General features: G+C 40.9%; 2 long non-coding RNA genes across 17 annotated transcripts in view; both read right to left on the reverse strand.

Annotated features, from left to right (window-relative positions):
• Window positions 1-15,223, reverse strand: part of LOC110399933 — a 53,865-nt gene extending 38,642 nt beyond the window's left edge. For 12 of the 15 annotated variants that reach the window (XR_002439470.1, XR_002439475.1, XR_002439473.1 and 9 more), the window contains exons 1-5: window positions 15,057-15,223; window positions 14,302-14,353; window positions 12,181-12,331; window positions 5,918-8,886; window positions 206-4,676 (exon numbers count right to left, since the gene is read on the reverse strand). This is a non-coding gene — a long non-coding RNA (uncharacterized LOC110399933). The remainder of the gene's footprint in view (window positions 1-205; window positions 4,677-5,917; window positions 8,887-12,180; window positions 12,332-14,301; window positions 14,354-15,056) is intronic. The other 3 variants (XR_002439476.1, XR_002439474.1, XR_002439477.1) reach the window with 3 other exon arrangements.
• On the reverse strand, window positions 15,872-18,288 carry LOC110400399. 2 transcript variants are annotated; one of them, XR_002439795.1, is made up of 3 exons: window positions 18,068-18,288; window positions 17,752-17,845; window positions 15,872-16,771 (listed from the first exon to the last, which is right to left on the reverse strand). It is a non-coding gene; the product is annotated as an uncharacterized LOC110400399 (long non-coding RNA). The 2 variants fall into 2 exon arrangements; XR_002439796.1 differs by lacking the exon at window positions 18,068-18,288 and adding an exon at window positions 17,938-18,025.

A 21,236-nucleotide genomic window follows, 5' to 3' on the forward strand; every position in this document is an offset into this window, starting at 1 on the left:
ATATACAGGGCTTTTGGTGTTGGTTTTTTTTTTAATTCCACAACATATTTAGAAAGTTACCACATCATATGGTATAGAGATGCACAGTCAATTAAGCAGGCATTTCATTAACATTGCTTTTATACACACATCAAAATGTCTTAGGTTAATGAAACCATTACGTTAGAAGGGAATACTACAAAAAGGAAATAATTGACAACTTTACCTACAAAACCCATGGCTTGATGTCAATATTGTTCCTCGTTGCTTGTCAAGGTAAAGTATCTTGGGATTGTATTTCCTTGGAGTTTTCACAATGATAATGAGAACAATTATACTTCTCCATCTGGAATCCATTAAATATGATTATGATTGCTGACTTTCCTATCCTTATTACTATCTAGATTAGCTAACCCCATTATAAAGACCATGCTCCCAAAGCTCAGTTGCAAATATGGTTATATGATTTCCTGTCATCCAACCAGAGTGTCTTTCTCTCTCCCCCTCTCATCTTTCTGTTCATGTACCATTTTACAAACTATTTTACCCTTGTCTCAATTATGAGAACCTTAATAGGTTCAAAGTCCCAGGTGACTTGCATTTGCAGGTGTTTAAGAAGGGAAAAATCAGCTGACCTATGTGGTAATGACTCTTACTTGCCTCAATCAAGCAAATGGATCTGGCCTGTAATTTGCAGGTGGTACAGGGTGGAAACTTAAACATCCTGATCATTTATTTCATGCAGTTCATTTCATGCAGATTTAGTAAGAACTGTTAAAAAAGATGTTATTATAAAGAGGGAAGAAGACAGAAATTTTGTACTATAAACTTAATAAGCAACCTTCTCAATTGAGAAAGCTGAATTGATGGCTTAAGTCTTCTTAAAGTCTCTCATTTTCATTTTGTTCTTATTTATGCTATTAGTAAATCCAGAGCAATTCCACTAGTTTCAACAAAGTTGCTCCAAATTCATACCAGTACAATAAAGATCAGAATGTATCCTTATTTATCTGGAGAGGATCTTATGAATTTTCATTAAGGAGTCTGTTAAAAGCTGAAATGTTATTGGGCAAGGATCAATTCACAGTGTTTCTGAACCAGATTAATCTCAAAGTTTGTACGTCTTCAGCTGCAAAGTTTAATGTGACTCCTTGCAAATGGCAATGTCTATAATAGACATGTGACACAACAGAAATGCACTCAACTTTTCTTCTTAACCCCAAACACCTCTGGGTGAAAGCTGTAAAGGCCATGGTTTCCTGTAGGGCTCTACATGAAATGATTTCGGAAGAAGCTCTTAGTTTGACTATGCCTGTGAATCCATCTTTTTCCTCCATTTCTTTTTCTGCCGTACATCTATCATCATCTACTGTTTTGAGCACTAATTCAGAGGTTCGTTGATGCATTATAGCTTTGCACAGCCAGCTCAGAACTTTCAAACTGCTTGCTTTGTGCTTTGATTATGCATTCATTTTGACTTGAAAAAGGATTATATAATAATAAGCAGTGTTTCAACAGAAGCCAGTTGTAGCTGTTTCTATCTATAATGATTGTTTAATAACTCTTTAAGATGCAGTGCCTGGGGTTGTCTAATCAGCCAGTTTTTATTACCTTTCAGTGAATTCAGAGTGATACCTAATCAGTAGCAAAGCTTCAGCATTGAGAAAGGTAAAGTTTCATGTAGTTAAATCATAAAGGTCAAAAATTATTAATTTCCATTACAAATTATTCTTGTGGGCATTTATAAGGCACCTCTTACCATCTAGGAAAAATGATAAGTCTGAGGAAAATGTTTTCCTGGCCTACATTTTCTTCATTAAACCATGAGAAGCTGGGTATGATTCCAAATGTCTTGAAGTCAACAGAGAAAACTACCCTAGTGAGTCCATTGCCTTTGGATCAGGCTCATGGGGAGAGCATGCGTTCACACTTTGTTATCCTTGAAACCATTTCAGCTACTCTCTGCTCTCAGCCTCTTTTAATTCTCTTACTTTCTGTGTCACTGTAGAAGTAATGCCTTCATAGCAGATTTGGGGAAGAACTGTGAAGGGAATTTGGGAACCACATGACTTCGGGAAAAAATACTAGGTGATCTAAAACATCACACACATTTCTCCCATTTTTAGTTTAAGGAGTCAGACATTTTTGAGTTACTGCAGTGTAATGATTCCTTTCTATTCATCAGGTGATCACCAACAACTAACTGTACATATCCTTCACCCACTGCAAGTATGAGCTGAAAGATGCTTGCTTAAATGTTACTGAAAGATATTTACACTGACTCACAGACTCGTGCTTGTGGCCAGCTAAGGGCACACACATGTCAATTCCCACAGCTCAGCTGACACGCAGTAGTTCCTTAAGCCACAGTGACATGATCATGTTTAAGAATCTGTATTTCCATAACTGTGGCTTCCACTAATTTGCTGTGGTCACACTGAAATCTGTCGAGTACCACCAGTATGAAATCCACATAGAAAAGTAAAAGCTTTTTAATTAAATATCCTCTACTTCCCAAATTAAATATCCAAGTTGTTTTGTGACTCACTTCCTAGTGTCTGCAACTTTGCAGTTCAAAACGTCCTTTTTGGTTTTCTTCTCATTTCTGCCCAGATCTGTTCTTTCCTTCCTTTGTGCTCTGCCTTGCTAATGGTAGATTTTCAAGGCCATAATGGGTTACCCAACACACACACTGCCCACAGCAGTGGTAGCATTGTTGTTGATGGGCCAGCAGAATCAGAGTTGCCAAGTAGATATCTGGTCTAACTGAAATTACCATTAAATTGTTGTTTGTCCTTTATAGTGTTTCCCTGCTCAAGGGAAAATAACTTACGACAGCATGGGTACCTGAAATCTAGCACCCATAACAAATCCATAGTGTGAAGGACAGCCCTATTTTCTTCTGTGATGTGATCTTAGATCAACAAAGCATTTGGGCTGGTGTTTTTCTTGATCTGCTGAAGTGCCTGGAGGAAGTGTATCACCTTCATGAGTGTAACACCTAATATAACAGGACATGAGCACACTTGTGCACCTTGCAAGATTGACCTATCATCAGTCATCATTCGCTACAAGAGAAAAGGAAAGTTCCTTCATGTCCTTATATGCAGATCAACTTACAGACTCCTCCTTCTGCAGTCATGTAGCGGAAGCCAAACCCATCCAGCAAAATCCTATCATAAGTTACATGTAAAGTTTTTATGAGATGAACTATGAACTTTAAAAAGTCTGGAATCTTTAGCAATTGCTTATTGCCTGCAGGATAGATACAGTTAGTATAGTGCCTTGTGGGCATGCCCTTAGCTGCAATCCTTATTGAAGTTCTTTTGCTACTGCTTTCAAAACTGTTAAAATTCCTTCGCTCAAGTGTTCTTAGCACTTATGTTGATAGGGAATACTTCAAAGGATACATCTTTACTTTATCAAATCTGCTCTAATTTTGTAGACAGAATCAAAGAGGTTCATTTTAAGTCTAGTCAAGTTTGCCAACTGTCCTAAGCTCAAGAAATCAATTCTGTGTTGCCATGTAATCAACCTAAATGAGAAGCCTGGAACACAACAGAGCAAACTTCTCCTCAGTGAAACCACAGTTTGCTTCAGCACATCTACACTGGAAATAATTTTGGCCCATTATTCTTACTCCCACGCTTTTTCTCTTTCTCCCTTTCCTCTGAAATCTTCCCCAAAGTATTTGACACTAAGGTTGCATTGATGAGCAGCTGACACATCAGTCCTCAAATAGAGCTCTCAATAGTGTCTGTTGAAAGTATTACAGCATCATGTATTTGCTTCTCTTTCTCACAGAAGCTTCCTTTGGAGCAAAGCACTTGCAGGGTGTTCTCACACAGTTATTATGACACCAAGGTGCATAATGAGGGTCATGCACTTGGCAAGCTTTTACAAACAAATAGCAAAAGACAAAACAGGAGTTTTGTATCTGAAGTTTTGGGCATGAACCTCCACTTAGTGTGGCAAGCAAAAAAACTTTTCCTCTTAACAACCTAAATACAACTGTAAACTTTATGTCAGTACAAGTGGCATGTCCATAATGTCATGCTTGGGGTCGCACAAAGCTCTGCTTCTAGTCGTAGCTTTAGTTTGAGTCATGAATTCTACAAAGGAGATTTTTTGTTTGTTCTTTTTCAGCTTCTAAAATAATTGTAGAGATAGTTTAAACTAAAGGAAGATATCTAAACACATTAAACAATTTCTGCAGGAAAACTTTATGCAAAACCTGGAAAGCTATGCTTTTCTAGAAAGTTACTTATCCTCATTTGGAGACTCATAGACTTCAGAACCTTTATTAAGGTTCTAGCGCCATATGCAACAATCAGAAGATTATTACACTCTTGGGAAAGTTGTTTCTCAGAAGCTATCTTTCTTCATGAATTTAATTTCAGACAGTTTTCCCTGACACTCAGCTTCAGTTTTTACTTTTAACAGTATTTTGATTAGATCACATAACTTAAAGAAAACATCCTGTGTTAATCCTATATTCACATTAAAAAACAGTTGCAAAAAGCCATCCACTAGTGTCCTTTTCAGCAGTATTGAAGTGAAAACCTGACCCTGATGCAAGCAGTGGTCAAAGTCACATTTCCATATAGAAGAGATACACTCCATGAAGATTTTTGTTCCTGCTTTGTCCTCTGTTTCCATCTTTTGACAAGGAACTGACTTTGAATATGTCTTGGCACCTAAAATAGATGATAAAGCAAAGTCGAGAAATCTACAGCCACTTATATTGGCTCTAACACATTGATTTTTGCATGAAGACAGTTTGTATGTTGACAAGAGCCCAAAGTTGTGATCATATCTCTACAAAAGGGCAAATCAAAAGAATGTGTAAAATACATGCATGAATACACAAATGTAAAAAGAAAAAGGTTATATCATTGCCTAAATACCACCTCGTTTGTCTCGTGTTTCCTGTTGCGTGGCTCAAGGCTTCTGTAAATAAGAAATTTGTTTACATGTTGTTCAGGCTGCATGAGGCTGGGCTGCAGAGCAGGAACTCTGTATGTGTTCGTAAATACATATATACACTTACACGTATTCATTGTATTTAAATACAGTGGTGCTCTACCTTCTGCCTGGGCATCAAAGGATCACTGCTGATAAAATAACTGTAGATTAATTTTGCCAAATTCAGAGTGGACAGAGGTGAAGTGTGTGTGTGTGTCCAGGTATGCAGCTGTATATGAATGATACACAAAAGATATGGATATTTGTGGATAGCAATCCATAAACTGCATGTGGAGAACTTTTGACATGAAAGGACACACTCATGTTTACCTGTATAGTGTGCACAGATGCATAAGCAGACACTGACATGTAGAGGTGCATAAAAAGTATGTGTATGCGTGGCAATTAGGATGACAATCCCGTGCTGACATGACACAGTTCTCAATCCTGAGATTCCAGAGAGGCAGCTGGGAGAAGCAGAGAGGCTGGATCCACTGCTCTGTGGGAGACAGGCAGCCGGCAAAGAGGGAATGTGGACATGACTGACACAGAAGCATTGTGCTACTCTGTGAGCCCTTGTGGTGTGTGCCTACATGGGCACGCTTGTCTTTTTTTCTTTTTTTTTGGCACTCTCCACAACCCATTTAATGGCTGCAGTACTTATACAGAGTGTGGCCTTTGGCTGGGAGGGGGAACCATTCAAAACAACAGCAACATCTAAAAAGAAAAGTTGTCTCAATATTTTAGTTGCCCAAAAGAAAGTGAAGGGATTTTCACCTCTGTCTGTGCGGTGATGAAAGCAGGCAAAGTGTGACTTTGCTGTTAAATGGGCCCATTTCCAGAGTTTGGAGGAACTCTCATTTGATATTCTCAATGTGAGATGTTCCTCTTTATTAACCTTTACATTAAGTTCACGCAATTCCTGCACGCTTTCTTCCAGATATTCCCTCATGACTGCTTTTTTCTTTCTTACCTTTTGCAGTGGGAGTGCATCGAGCATGCAGAATGACCTCGGTGCCAACGCCAACGCAACGTCCCCCACATCTGCTGCAAAACTCCCTCCTGGGGCACAGAGAGGAAGGGTTGTCCTTCCAAAGGGTTAAGGCATTTTCAAATACAGATTCGTATCTTGGGCACAGAAAACAGCACGTCGGATGAACAAGAAAAAAAAGATCCTGTTTAGTTTCAGTGTGTGACATTTGCCTGGGGGAAGAAAGTGCAGAGCTCATTGGAAATCCTATTGTTGAAACTCTGACCAGTCAGTTATAAAGTGTCACAATTTAATATGCCAGAGTTGTTTCCATTTTCAGGGTCAATCACTCCGTGTGTGTGTGTGTGTGTGTGTGTGTGTGTGTGTGTGTGTGTGCAGTGAGCCTCTGCATTTAAATAAATATTTTCAGGTTTTTTGTTGCTTAATTTCTTTTAGAGGAATTCATTTTGTTTTCAGCAGAACAGACCACCAGGAAGATTACTTCCTTCACAGCACTTGGAGGCACATTTTCCTACATCAAATCCCCCAGTCAAAGCAATGGAAGTTATAGATCGAAGCAATAATTATGACCTTGATCAGAGTTTACTCCGTTACGTGATTAATCACAGGTGATATTTTAAAATGTCGGCTACTGCCTGCTGCTGGTGTAAGATACAACTAGAAACACCACCTATAAAATAGCTAGAAGAAAGGTCAACAAATCTGAGCTTGTTACAGCAACCCGTAGGTCCCACACATTTCAATGTTTAGACATCAGTTTGCGATAACTGTTTTCTTTTATGACTCTGGGCTTTGTTACCAACTTACCATTAATAGGGTTCAGCCAATGCAGATCTTTTGACTCTTTTTCTCTCTCTGTCCTCACCTGTCACCCTTCTCTTCATCAACTATATTTATTACAATCAAGCCCTGTCAACTGTCACAGCTTACATACAGTCTGCCAGTAAATATGTCTTTCCAGTCATTAGACATTCCTTCCAGTCACCTTGGGATTTCTACCTTGTCTATCTCACTCCAAAAAAACTTTTGTTCAGAAGTATTAGACTCCCACAGAGCGGTGTCAGCTTGGGGCCATTACTGTAGGAAGTGACAGAAAACACCAAACTGTCACTCATTAGGATCTAGTTTTTCCAGAGTTGATGTAAGTCAGATTTAGCCCCCAAACGAATCATGATTTATTTAATATATTTGCTTCTACAAGTGTCAGCTCATCAACTTAAAATGTTTCTCCTTTAACTCTATTGAGGCCTGTACAGAAAGTTTTCTTTGAAACGTACTTTTTGCTCTAAGGCTCAATAATTAGAACAGAATCGCGAACAGTCAAGTTTCTGCTCTACAGGTGCACTTTAGTGGCCCTCAGTTTTATAATTTTATGTACAAATTGTTCGTGTTAGAATTAGCGCTGGACATGTGACAAAATGCCACCTGGTGGGAGAGCTCTTTTGATGCTGGTTCCCAAGTCCAGGGTGAGATAATAGAAGTCTGCGGATAAGTTTGAAGAGAGAAAAGCGATTAGCTAAGGAAGCAAAGATGAAGAAAGAAAAGAAAACCTACGATTTCCTGATTATGCTGTGAACTGACTCTCTAACTGATCTATAGTCCATCCCTCTGGAGCAAAACTTACATACCAGAGGTGGTTCTGTAATTGCACTTACAGTAAAAGCCTTTACTGGGAGGCATGGACACCAAAGAGTGCCCTGATTCCCCAAACATATGGATGTCAAACTAGGATGTGTACTAGTAGCATATCCCACATAAAGCTGGAGAGAGAAAGCAGCAGAGTGCCATGGTGTTCTGTGGATCGCAGAGAAATGTCAAAGTAATAGGTGGCATGTCTGAAAAAATGAGAGGAAAGAAGAGAGGAATAAAGGTCCAGGATCATTAACCCAAAAGATACGAATTGCTCACACAGCAGCCACCAGAGAGCGAGTCAGGTCCTCCACTGGTGCACATCAGCACAGCCCAAATGACTCCAGTGAATTCATAGAGCACAGGCTTACAGAGCTAGGTAACCCAGAGGAAATGTCAGTAGGGAGACTTTGCATTCAAATAGGGATATCATCATTAGTGATTCACTTACGTTGCAGCTGTTATAGACTGTAGGGGACTATGCGGTTAGAAATTGTGCATGAGTACCAATGACTTGGTTTCACTATCAAATTTCAAATACCTCTGAGACAGAACATCCTATAAAATCACAGGAATATACACATGTGATGGAGAAGAGCAAAATGGTCCCATAGATCAGAAGGTACTTAGGATTTTTAGTGGGCACAGTTGCCAAGTTCTCTTCTTTGCTTTCTAACTGTGAAAATGATTCCTGCCATAGGTTACCAGCTGAGATTAAATATGGAGCACAGATTCTAATAATCATGAGAGTTAACAAGGTGGATGAATCATCTACAGGATTCTCAATAGTTGTGGCTGCTCAGGCTTGACCCTAATTACTGTTAGAGTGGGAACAGATTTCACCATCAAGGATACAGAAAATCACAGGTTGTTTGAGGTTTCCATCCTAAACACTGGGATCCATCCAGTGCTACTGCAGATCACTAAGGGGACCGAGCAGTACCAGGATGCCAGCACAGCAGCAGCACTGAACACTAGGAAATGTCAGCGTGAGTGCTTGGAACAACATCCTGGGCAATCTGCATCAAAATGTTAGGTATTGTATCAAAAAGCTGATCCTCCAGTATCGCCTTTTTAGCAAATAAGATGAGCCACAAATGCTTATGACAAGGCTAATCTCATTTCCTATCTTTTCAGACGGCAGCTCTAAAGATGTTTTTTGTTTAAAGAAAAGATTACTTTTAACGTTTTGGAGACACTAAAAAAAGAAGTTGGTACTTACAATTATTAGCAATGAAACTCCATGTTGCAGCTGATGAATGTTGGGTAACCTTTCTTCTTTTTGACCTGGTGAGTGATCAAGAGCCACTACCTGCTGCTAGCTAAACATAATTCATCACAAGTTATAACTTCTTGCTGAAAAGAAGCAGTGTTAATTACAAAACCGGGAATTGAAGGTAAAAGGTGGGGAGGTACCATTTAACACAAGGTGGGAAGGCCCATTATCTGCCAGCACCACAGCCCTTGTTCTGTAGTAATTTTCCAACATTTGAAGCTACCACATGTTTCTAAACAACACAGAGATCTGAATTCCTAACATGCTTTTAAAACCCTCAGCACCCTTGCTAGCCTAATTTCTGCTGTAAAAGTGTTTTGCCCCAGCTGGATTGCTCACCATCCCTATTGTGTGACTGACTGCAAGGACACACCATCTTTCAGGATGTGCATTCACAGAAGAGGCTGGCCTGTCCAACACCCTGCATAGGGAGGTCTTGCCAGGCTCATGCCAGTTAACACTTTTCTCATCTCCCAGGGCATCTGGAGTGAACCCATTCCAAAGATCAGACTTATCAAAGCCTGCCCAAATCTCAAGAGGAAAACAGCCAGCGCCTCCTTCTATCACAACCAAGGAATGATTACTTTGCATAATTAAGAATGGTGATTTCGTGCCAAAGTGGTGCCTGTACCCAGGTATGAAAGAAGAGATTGACTCAATTCTATTGTGCCCTTCTTTTGAGAAAAGGATGAAGAAACAGGCTGTGGGACAGCACTCATGCGGTACAAGAACACTAGCCCAAGAGCTGCTGAATGAGTGCCTGAAATACTGTTGACATAGCATAATGATAAATGAAGTAGAGTTTGCTTAGTGTTGAGCAGGTCTATCTCAAACAAATGTGCCACTATTAGGAAAGTTTTGCAACCCTTTTGGAAGCAGTTGCGCATTTGTGTGGCTGGGAAGCAGAGATCAGAGATTTATATGACCTTTCTGTACAGTCAGAAACACCACTGGAGTTACTCTGTTTCCTAGGTCACCTCTCAAGTCACTTATCAGCCTACAAAAACCTACTCCATCACAGTGGACAGACTCCTATCAAAGTCAACAGGCTTTCAACCAGGCCTGGGATTTTAGATTTATACACAAGGTGGCAAGTAAATTGTTACAGGGCAGTCTGAGAAAGCAAAAAGTGAGCACAGATGTGGCAGCCACGCTGGGAAATACATGAAAGAACCAGCACAGCCCAAAACAGAGATGAGATAGATTGGATGGCGAGTGTGAATTCAGTGTGTTCCTTGGTAAAACCCAGAGCGAGATCAGTAGAAATAGCATCCTGAGGAGGGAATGTCAATAACACAGCATGATTTCCACCTGCCCTGTGGGAGCTACCTGTGCATAGGAAGGTAATCTCCTCTCCCTGGGCTTCCTATGCGGAGTCTGTCCAGCACCCTCTCAGTGGAAAACGTGACTCAACTGCAATCAGCTACAGATCTGCTGGAGCTCCAGTGCTGTACTGTTATTCCCATCATGCTTTTGATTTTTAAGGATTTTTTTTCCCTCCAGTATGTCCTTTCATTCATTACATAAAAAATCATAAATCCACACGGAACTTTTCATCGCTGGCCCCAAAGAGGATGCCCAAAAATGATTCTTTTAGATTCTGTTTGGCAAAGCACCTAAAATAGTTATACAGATCCGACTGTGGCATTCAGTCTCTTTGGTATGAAATCAGTCTAAATAAACGTTTGTGTGTTGACTGCTGCAACATATTTATACGAACTGCAACCAACAAAGGCTGTAATAAGTGCTGGAGGTGCAGAAATGGGAAGAGGGCAGGGAGGGGAGTAGTGGAAGGAGGAATGAAGGGAACCTCAAGGTCAAATAAGCAATGGGTCGGGGCACACAAAAAAATGTAAACAAGAGAAGTCTTTCAGGATAATTTTGAAAGTAATGGATGACTGAGTCGTATTATGCAGGTGTACAGAAAGCACTTTGCTGCATTATGCCATCTCAAGTTCTTGCTCCTGTTTCCTTTTGTCAAGAGGTCTCTGATTGAAGACACGATTGTCTTCCAAAGAAAGGGTAAAATGTCATGTGAATAACTCAAGTGATAGGCTGCAGTATCTTGGATGCAGCAAGAAAAAGCAATGCTAATGGATTTGTATAGTAAATAATATGGGGCAAGAGGGAGAAACAATCAGGCCTGGCACAAGGATAGAGGAGGCAGCTTGAACTTCCATAACCTTCCGCATTCCTCCCCCCCCCCCCCCCCCCCCCATATCAGAGGGACATGCTAACTTCCATGTACCTTAACCAGTTTGGTTTTGTTTGTTTTTTTTCCTGATCTGCTAGTTCCTCAAAACCACCTGTTAAAAAGCATCTGTCCTCATTCCTAATGTACAACTCACTCCAAACTGTTCATAGCAAGCTGGGGCAGAAGTCCAGTGCTCTGACTAGTGCACAAAGTATTTCTCCTGGTCCATATCTGAATGACCCAGTCTTCATATGACTCTTCTGTAGTCACATGAAGTAAGATTCGTTCTTCAAGAGAACTGTCTCACCTGAAGTATTGTCAATTCAGTGGAGACGAGAAAAGGAGATAAAGACAAGGACCTGCTAAGCAGACATAAATAGGTCCTAAATCAATCCCAGAGAAGGAGAGAAAAAATCCCTAGTCACAGACATCCTCCTGGATTAAATTTAGGTGCCAAAAATTTGCATTGAGAGGAAACAGGAAGGAAGTGAAAAGAACCATGATTTTCATGGCTGGGTTGTTATGCTGTTTCCACAGTTGAATGTGTATGTCCTGCTCTATTAGAATAGTACAATAGCCAGTGACTTCTGCACAGCTGGCAGGTTGGAGGTGCCGGAGCTGGAGCAGCCAGTGCAGCCCCAGATACATCCAGTCCCAGCCCAGACAACTGAGCTGGGCCTGACATGGCCTTGTGGAGAGCTCTGACCACATGGGCTGCACAGACCTGACTACACCTCTGCAGAGACCCTACTTGCCTTCACTCCCTTATTCTGGGAGAAAGGAGGACTGCTTTGAGACATTGTCTCCCCTTTGGGATCAAGCCCAGGCTAGCCAACAGTCAGAGCAGGATGATGACCAGAATCAAGGTTTGGACTCAGGCTTCCATCATAAGTGCACAACAGAAGGCCTTTCTGAACAGTAGTGAATATTAGATTTCAGATACAAAAAAAAAAAAATACATCCAACTCCCTTTGGCTTTTTGTCTGAGATCAGTTGTAGTATCTATTTGAGATCTGACACGTGCTGTATCAGGACCAACAGCACTCACTGGTGGGGGCATGTGCTCTGTGATCTGACAGATCTTGCCTGTCTTTAGTTCCTCTGATCCTATGATTTGGCTGCCCTGTGGGTACACTGCATGCTTACCTGTAGATGCACAGAGAGCTGTGGGATGCCATCACACTGTCAAGATGCATCACGAGATACCAACAGCAGAAGACTTTCTGGGAATGACACCACATCATCATCCACTTCACACTGCTAACTTTGTGGTGTTGTTTCCTGGAGCCACCTCATCCTGTTCAGGAACAACAGACGGTGTAAAAGAGGTGAGGTATGGCACTGAACATTAAAAACACCATTATCTAGTTTTCTAGTTATTGAGGGCTTAGAGCAAGCCCCAGGACTTTGAGTGCCTCTTCGATCACTGAACTGACTCAGAGAGCTCAGGAGGTGGTAGTGGCAGGAGGCTTTGTAGACCACTAAATCAAACCAGTAAACAGGATTTGTTTCTCCTTAAGACCTGTCTGTAACACATCAATGGGAAAACCTGCTCTGTTAGGGGATCCTCAGTTAGGGAGGCAAAGGTTGGAGGTCCCATGCAGCTGGTAAACAAAGCATTACTTGGATCTCTTGACAAAGTAAGACAGAGAAAGAAAAGAAAAAAAAAAAAACGTAGAGGCTAATTCCTTTAATGAGAAAGGTACAGATCCAGTACATCATTTCTGACTTCTAGGAGTTAATTAGTAACAGGCACGAAAGATGGTGGTCACTAGAAACCTACAGTTGTACCAATGGTGCAAAAAGGATAGTCCAAGCAAATAACAGATGTAGTTGGCTCAAAAGAGCCAATTAATCGCAAATAAATTGAAAGGAAGAAGAAAAAAGACAGAAAAAATGCAAATGAAGATTAGAGGTATTTTATAATTAATTTCTTAAGCAAGATAATTATGGAATTGCTGTTAAGTTTAATTCACATACGATTTCAATTGAAAAAATGGTACTTGCAATACTGATAAGGCACAGGATGAATGGGTGAAGAACTGGCTACTTGGCAGATCTCCAAAAGACAATTGTCAACAGAGAGTCATCACTGCACAGATTTTTCCTTAACAAAATTTAGCAGCCAGAAGGACTGGTCTGCAACTAGCTGATGTTTTCTTTGGTGGATTCAGTTAGTAAACATCATTAGACTCATGTCTATGAATTAGTTTCAGTAAGAATTATGCCCACATCAGATCATCTCCACAGATTGTTTTTGGAAAATATTATTTCACTGAAAATGTTTCTGACCTGCTCTCATAGTCTTTGCTGATAACACATTTGGGAAAACAGTGAGGCAGACAGAGGGACGAAAGAGAGTGCTGCTGATGCGAGGATGGCATCTGAAAACCTTGGAAAAGTGGAGTGAAGTAAAAAAGAAGACACCCTGATACAGCCCAAAGCAAAATTATATAAACAGGAAAGCGTGTCCCTCAGAAGTGTCCATCTATTTCTGCTGACTACTGAGGGAGCCTAGGAGATGCCTAACTCTATTAGATGCCTAACGTTTAGATGCTGAAGAGTTTGGTCAGACTTTGGTAAGATGCTCTCCACTCTCGCAGCAAAGAAGAGAATCCAGGCTAGAGACTAAACCCTAGGTGGGCATAAGCTAGACTATGAAATCCAGTTGTCATGTTAAAGAGAGACATAACAAAATTGGAGGAGGCTCAAAAAGAGCCACAAAAATGATTTACTGACTGCAGATAATGTTTGACAGTGATAAACCTAAAGATCTCACACTGTTTAATTTATCAAAAAGAAGATTAAAAGGTTACTTCATTGCAAGCATTATCTCATAGGAATGCCACGTACTGAAATGCTCTTTAATCTAGCAAGAATGGCACAAATATTTAGCATTGAAGGTGATTAGCCACTAGAATGAAGCACCAAGGGAAGAGGTGGAATTTCTCTCTCCTGATGTCTTCAAATCAGGTCTGAATGCTTTTCTGGCAGCCGTGCTTTAATCAAACAAAAGCTGTGCTTCAGTCAGATGCAAGTTACTGGGCTGAACACAGGGAAAGTTGGACGAAAAAAGGATGCACTCCTGGCCTCAAAAATCTACAAATCTGTGAATGCCAGCTGTAATTTGAATGTACTTGCAGCAATCAAAATGTTCAAAGTGTTCTCTGCTTTAAGGGATAAGAATCCCAGGAGAGTAGGTGGGAACATGCTCCTAGTGCTCATGAACCAGTGCTCTAAAAACTCGGCTTCTTGTCCAAAACTTACCTTCCTCCACTGCCTTCCTCCATGGCCTGGGCATGACCACTGCTTCAAGCTTCTGTGTGAAAAGAGACATATCAGAACTGTGATAGGCAGTGAGCAGGTATGCATTGCCCTGGGTTCAGAGGGATTTGTGAGCACTTACTGTCCATGGATGTGAATTTAGACACCTAATGAAAGGGGAACACTTTGGGAGTGATTTCCATAGCATCTGAAAGACGCTTGGGAAAGCCAGCCTCATTTCTTGCTCCTAGATCAGAGCCAAGTTTTCACCATTCCTGCTTTTTGGCATCACCTTTCTTTGTCTCTGTTCTCTCAGCTGTAAAATAATCACATTTCCTGGACCGGACAACTGAAAGGATTAACATTAGAGTACTAGTTTTCAACCTGGGGGTCTGCAGACCTCTGGGAGCTCTGTGGTCTACTTCTAAGGTGTCTGCGAGAGGTGGCGAAGGAAAACAAGTCCATTTATGCTGTGCAGAGCTTCAAGAATGTGCATTTCAAAAGGGACCCACTCCTCTGCAAAACACACCACGGCTCGCAAATCAAAAAAGGTGAAAAAAGCAGAAAGTGAGAGGCAGCCTGGAAGGGACCGCTGCTTTGCAGCTGCTTCCCCTGGCAGCCGGGGCTCGCTGAGCCTTGCTGGATTCACCTTGTGCCTTGGCCCCACAGCCTGCCCATGGTCGGTGGGCTAATGCCCCTGTGCCTCCTCTCCCATCAGCACCAGAGCAGCACCAAAGGGCTGCAGGATGCAGTCTCACCTGGAGCACTCCCATCGCCCAGCTGCTCGCTGCCTCCCGCCCAGCACCGCGCTCCGTGCTGACAGCTTTTTGATTTTCCTCTCTGCGGGGTGGGCAGACGCTCGCGCGTTAAGGATTGCTTCTCATCTTTGTCTCCAGCCTCTGTCGCTTTCACCTATTCCCACGAGTTTGGAGCTTTTTTTTTTTTTTTTTCTTTCCCTCCTCCTCCTTTTTTTTTTTTTTTTTAAAACAAAAAGGCTTTGCTTGTCAAACAAGTTTTTCTCCCTGAACTCTCCGGCTCCCAGCCGTGACACAGGCACAGAAATACTATTCCCAAGGTGAAAGTTTACCATCTCAAATAACAATGCCAGCTGCTCTCTTGGCAACAAGTTCCACCTCGGATGCAGAAGGGGTGAGAGGGGAAGCTGGCCTCCCAATGGGGCATGCCGCGAGCCAGGCTGGTACCCAAACACTGCGCTCTGAAGGTGCCCGTGTGTGGGTGGCCCCAAGCTGCAGCTCTGTGGGATAGCAGGGAGAAGGAGCTGGGCATGGAGCCTCTGCCCTACACAGCTGGCTCAGACTGCAGTCAGATGGGAAAGGGATGTGTAATAAGGGGAAGGCGTCCAAACAGCATCATGTGGGGCTCTGCTAACAATTACCTTTGCGGTGGACGTCAGAATGTGCCATTCATTTACAGCTGTAGAAAAGCTTTTCTGCTATCCATGCATTCTAAAGCATTTAGGGCCGTTTCTTTTACAATGCTGATTTTTTTTTTTTTTTTTTTGAACCATCACTAAACGTCCTTTTAAAATCAGACTAATGATACATATTTACAGGAAACATTCATCTCACTTTTTAATCTTGGAATCCTAGTTCTTCTTTAATCTTAACACTCCAGCTTTGTATTTGAGCTCTGCATTTGCATACGGAGTTTAAGCAAACAGCCAAGGTATCAAATAACAAAGCACAGAAGCTCTAAGAACTGTAATAGTAAATAAGAAACATATATCATAATATTGAGGCTTGACACTGGGCATTTTGAAATGCCATACTGCTGAAGGAGAATTCAAAACACTGTTTCATCGACACCTGACTCCAGATTCTTTCATCAGATTGACATTATCAACATAAGAATAAAAGTATTTCGCTTTTTATTTATTTAGATACATTATTTATTATTTTATCAGTAAAGGGTTATTTTTTTTTTTTAATAAGCTACAGTCACAGAAAGCTTTGTGCTGGCTTTTTTAAAGCACTGGTGACTATGAGATGCGTGTATATCCAGTGCAATCGTGGACCCAACTTTCATATTAACTGTGTATGTATATAGCTACACATATCCAAAATCTGTTGCTGGCATTATTTAAAAAAAAAAAAAATTGAACCAAACATTTCTGGGGATAGTTACTTGATGGCACGCTGTAAGAGAAACAAATCTATCGACACAGCATGAATTATGTATCTGAACCAAACTGAAAGTGTCTCTTTTTTAAGGGAGTTCAAAATTGCAGAACGAACAACAAAAGAGCCGAGTGCCAGCAATGACTGAAATTGCACATATTGCTGAGTGCTCACAGGGGTAGAGAGGTGGATTTGAGGCTTTTTGTCTCTGCAGTCCCCTGCTGGTGGAGGAGCCCTGCCCTGCAGTGGGACAGGGGGTGGCACAGTGGGGCAGCACAGCCCACGGCCCAGTTGGGGCCATGCCCCATGTTGCCTCCCTCAGCTTGCTCTGACACCTGTTAAGGGAAGGAAGAGTTAAACCACAGTAATTTTCTTTTCCTCTCCACTTCCTATCACTGCTGAAATTACTGGAGCTTTGTACATCTGGTTCAGCTCACTGCAAATGATTCAGGTTCTCGTTTTCCCCCTCCCTTGGGGACACCTTTCCTGAGCCTTGCTGTGGAGGCTGACCCTGGTGCCAGCAGGATGGAGCCCCAGGAAGTCCCAACAGCCTCATCCCGACTGCGAATCCCCAGCTGGGTTTTGAATGCATTGCATCAGAGAGCAGTAGGTCACCACATTAATCAGGAACTCCGAAATCCTGTGAGACACCTTGTTGGGAGCGGTTCTGGCTGGTCTTAAACATAATTTAAAAGACTTTGGGGTTATTTTAAGGCTTTTCCTTTCCTTCATCCCTATCTCTATGTAGATGTTCCCTTCCCCTTCTCACTGCCGACTGCTTCTAACAGACATATTATTTTGCTTCTCTGGCCTACTTTGTTTCAGACAAAGTTTTGACTATCCAAGTTTTTTTTTATTCCATTTTACATATTTAATGCTATGTTGTAAAACGTCCTTCCTCTTGAGCAGTAATAAAAACCTTTTTTTTCCCCCTCCCCTCTTCAGATTTCTTTTATAACACATTCAGCATTTTCTGGGACATAATTAAAACATCAAACAGTTTTCCTGCTGGTTATGCTAAAATCTGAATGCTCAAGTCTGCTGGCATTCTTGAAAATTAAAATGTACTATTCTAGAGTGTATTTAGGATGCCCTTAAATAACTATCAAAAATGGTTTTGTTCTTCTTTATATAAAGACCGACACCATCATGCTAAAATACCTGCATTAAATAACGTCTCTAATTGGTAGCATGAGGATACTTTTTAAAAAGTATAAAATATGTATTTTTGTTCACTATTTTTCGTAGGCTAATGTGTCTAATTTTCCCATACAACATTATCCCCAAGGAAAAATATAGACGGGAAGACCATTACCAATACATGAAGTTCAGCGGTTCTCTCTCTTTAGATGTAATTGCTATCAAGCAGGCTGGCAGCCGGGTAATTTTAGTTCAAATGAGTACATAGCCTGAAAAAAGGACAAATCAAACTTTGTAGGTCTGAAATTAGATCCCAGTGTGGGATTGTTCTAACTAAGCGTACATCAGGTTCATAAAATACATTTGCCAAAATAAAAAGTCCCAAAAATCCAAGGGCAGCAGTGAGTGTGAGGCTGGAGGGGGGGAGGGGTTTCACACCCTGCTGCAAAACCTCCTTCCTCCTCCCTTAAACAGTAATGGCTTCAAATTACCTTTTTAATCTGTCACAGAGGTTCAATCCTGCTCTCATTCAAGGCAGAGGAAAGCCACCCACAGCACTCCAAATCCTTGTTTCAGGATAATTAGTTTCTCCAGTCCACAATTAGAGGAGCTGAGAAAGGAAGAGCCAATTTTCTTGGGAAGCCAGGTGGGACAGCTTTACCAGAATTAAGCACCTGAGGATCTGAGTACAGAGTCCCAACAGCACTCACAGGTCAGATAGCTGGGATAACAGAGCCTGCATCTGTCAATTTAAGTCATCCTGTAAATAGCCCTGTAGTGGAATTAACACCCAATAATGGTTTGAGTTATTGTAGAGATTTCTGCATCCCAGATAATCCTACAGATTAAGATCATACTCATGCTTAAATCTGACCTACCTGTTTTCTTGATCCATTTTGGTCAACAAAGAGAGTCCAGCTTTATAACTGCAAATTTTCAGCAAGACAGGGTTTGTTTTTTCCTCTTTATCAAAAGATAGCACCAACTGGGACATGTCAGAGAGGATCCATTTAAAAAAAATAAAAATCTTTGCCATTCTGCAACTCCTAGAAGCATTCCAGTCATCCCTGGAATTCACAGAAACAAGATGGAAACATAAATGGACATCCCAGGTTGATGATGCAGTTTCTCAAACAACCTGTGATGGCTATTTTAAGTTTCAAGTGCCCTTCTCCTCAAGTTAATTTAATCTAAAAATTAGGGTACTGTATGTCAGTATGTGGGCTATATATAAATTACTTACATTCAAGTATAATATTTTGATTTATTTAGATGCTTATGCAAATGCTAACCTATTCCCAGAAAGGTCAGCTAAGAAAAATATGACACGAGCATTCTCAGAATAATAGGCAGAAATGTGACCGAAAATCAGAGGTTATACATAGGTCCTTTCCCGAAAAACAGCCCAAAGGTTATAGCCAGTTCTAACTCTGAGGAAGGGGAGTTGGACCAGATTTTCTCACGCCTGCTCTCTGCTTCCCACTAAGCATGGACAAACCATTTTCTTAAAGGTTAAAGAGACTGCATAACCTCATCTGTGCAGTGTGTCTGCTCCCTGACCTCAGCTTTCATCGTTGTCCAAAGTGTTACTACAGTGATAGTAATAATAATAAAACGCCCCAAATGCAGAAGATTGCTGAACACATTTCTTAAGCCAAAGACTTCTGTCTCACTATAATATGCTGAAGTAAAAACATATCCAGGAGTCGTCCCTGGAGTCTCAAATCATTCTCTCATCACACTGGGTTCAAAGACAATGCGAGTTGTGTAGCGTAGCTGAAAGTATCTGCATAAAGCAGTTCTGCTATGATGTTGTTTTGTTTCTGGCTTGCTTTTACCTGGGCTATCTGAAGACATTGTTTGAGGCTAAGGAAAAGAATATGAATAATGTTTGGGCCCAGAGATCAAAAAATCAGGCTTATTTCCATAGTCGTTAGTAGCCAGTATCCCATGTGGATCTGTTCGTTTCTAAAGCTGCACTGAAATGCTGGATATGTTAGGAAAGATTTCTTTTTATTTTTATTTTATTTTTCTAAGAGTTTGTTCTTCTTGATTTTTGAAGATGCTGAAAGCTTTTTGATGTCGCAAAACCAATCATAAGAGGGAAAACACAAATTTAAATGTGAGATAAAAGCGGCTTTGCATGCATGCATAACAAGAAACCTATTGAACAAAACAAATTACTTACCACCTCCACAATGACTCTCTGCCTCCAAGGGATGGGCTGGTTCACAATGAGGAGGTGACAGTGATAAAGTCACTGTGATACTGTGATCAGAAAAGCTGCGATAAGAAAAAGAATGCATATAGGGAAAAGTAAACTACAAAGAGGGGAGAGAGGAAAAAATGGCTCACCATCCCCCTGGGACTGTGAGTGACTTTCAGTATTCCCCCAAAAGTTTCACTTCAAACATTACGAGGCCAAAGAGGTCTCTTTCTGTGTGCCAGTTCTGGCAGCTGACGGAGGAGGCAGAGGAAGAAGGATGGCTGAATTTTTCATTCAAGTAACTTTGTTCCCATTTGGATGTGCCTTGCCTGGAATTCCCATTGATGGCAACAAGGTGTGAATTTTCCTGATTTGGAGGGCAAAAGTCATCTCTTGGACCTGAGTTTGTTTATAAGTTTATTTTTGTGTAATTTTGTTTTCCACTTAAATCTCTCTCTTTCTTTTACCATTTTGAAGCCAAGAAAGATGAGCACTAAGGGCTGGGAACAAGCCAAGAGAGAAATGTAGTTATAAATTTCCTTTAGTGTTCTATCCCTCAGTGTTTGGGAACCACTTCAAACTGGTTAGTAAGAAATACTCCTCCCTCAGTCCCCTGCTCCCATCCCAGACAGTGTTAGGTCACACTACATACTATCATTTCATATGTTATTTTTTCATATTTTTATCTCCCAGGGCAAAACATACATTTTTAGGAGCTGAAAGTCTGAGGGATGCCTCAAAAGATACAGGATATCATGTCTGCTATGACATAAGTATATTACAGATACTTGACTTGTAGGACAGTTATATCTTAAACTGATCTTATTAAAATAAAAAAATAAAAAATAAAAATAAAATGAGGAGGAGAAGAATTTCTGAGTAAAATTCCTTACCTATGCAGGTCTTACTTGTGCACTACATCCAAGACTATTTAACCAAGGCCCGTCGTGCTTCTCAGTAAGCCCCACACCAGCTGACCTCGGCCATCTTGTTAACAGGACTCATGTAGTGGTTCTCCGTGCCTCGTTTCTACTGGGGGTCAAAATCAGAGGGCACAAAGCCCACTGAATTCATTTCCATTCCAAAGGACGTAGAATGTGGTCGGAACTCCTGGAAAGATTTCGCTTTTTTTTTCATTTTTCTTGTCTTCTTTTTGTTCATTTCCTCTTTTTTTTTCTTCTCTCATTCCCAATATTTTCTTGGTCACTGAAGAAGTAGAAGGTAGAAGGAGAGGAGAAAGAAAAGAAGAGATGATCAAACAGAAAAATAAATGAAAGGTTGACTTGATTTTTTGAGTAGCGAACAAAAAATGAAATACTTCCCTGAAGAGTTGTTTTGTAGTTTTGTTTGCTTGCTTGCTTGCTTGTTTGTTTAGTTTTGAAAAAGATCATTGTGTGTTGTTTCTTTTGTTTTTAGCTTGGGGTTTGGGGTTGTTCTTGTTTCTTTGTTTGTTT

This window comes from Numida meleagris, chromosome 5, assembly GCF_002078875.1.
Source record: "Numida meleagris isolate 19003 breed g44 Domestic line chromosome 5, NumMel1.0, whole genome shotgun sequence".
Taxonomy (NCBI): Eukaryota; Metazoa; Chordata; class Aves; order Galliformes; family Numididae; genus Numida; species Numida meleagris.